Source organism: Suricata suricatta, unplaced genomic scaffold, assembly GCF_006229205.1.
Source record: "Suricata suricatta isolate VVHF042 unplaced genomic scaffold, meerkat_22Aug2017_6uvM2_HiC HiC_scaffold_52, whole genome shotgun sequence".
Lineage (NCBI taxonomy): Eukaryota > Metazoa > Chordata > Mammalia > Carnivora > Herpestidae > Suricata > Suricata suricatta.
In genome coordinates this window covers 1-832 of record NW_021900433.1, presented here as the reverse complement: position 1 = coordinate 832, position 832 = coordinate 1, and positions in this window count along the sequence as shown.

The following is an 832-nucleotide window of genomic DNA, read 5'->3' as shown; positions in this document are numbered from 1 at the left end:
GACCAGAGAACAGAAACAATGAAGAACCAATTTCTACCTCATCCTAGGGTTATGTAGCTTTATCTGGACTGGGTCTGCTGCCTCTCTAAGGGAAGAGTAGGTCGAGTGAAGCCAGCCCCGTTCCTGAAAGTCATCTCAGAGGTGCAGTTGGAACGAGCAATCCTCTCTATGGAATGCTATGGAAGGAAGGCATAAGCCTCCAAGTACAAAAGACCCTGCAGATGCCTGCCGGCTAGAGGTCCTTACTCCATAGGTTGGTGGAGTGGCTCAACCCCAAAATCAGCATGTGTGGAGCAGGGTCTTTTAAGATATTGAAAAAAAAAAAACCTGGACAGCTTGCCCCTGAGATTATTACTTATGTTCTAAAGCACTACAGGCACTTTGAGGTGACTCCAGATTATTTATGGAGTGTGGGAACAAAGGAGACTTGGAATCCTGAGGTTGGTAGTGCAGATCTTAGTGTGGTACTCACAGTCCTGGTCTCCTCTCTTCTGCTATTGGAGACAGTTTCAGGACTGTCAGTAGGAGATGCTGTCCTGTCCCACACCCACACATAACTCTGTGATTCCTTACTGGGTTTATGACTGGAGAGAAGAGTGCCACTTACCTACTGCAAAGTACACAATCAGGGATTTCACTGAGGAGGAAGAAGTTCCAGTCATGGAACTAGATTTGGAATGAACTAGAAACCAGGCCAGGAGGTGGAGATCATACACATGTTGTCATTCAGCTCTCAGGATTTCCAGAAAAGAAACTTGATTCTGAGGTTGTTACATGGTAAAGGGCCACACCCCATCACTCAGTGTCCCAGTCACTCTAAAGGCATTGTCTA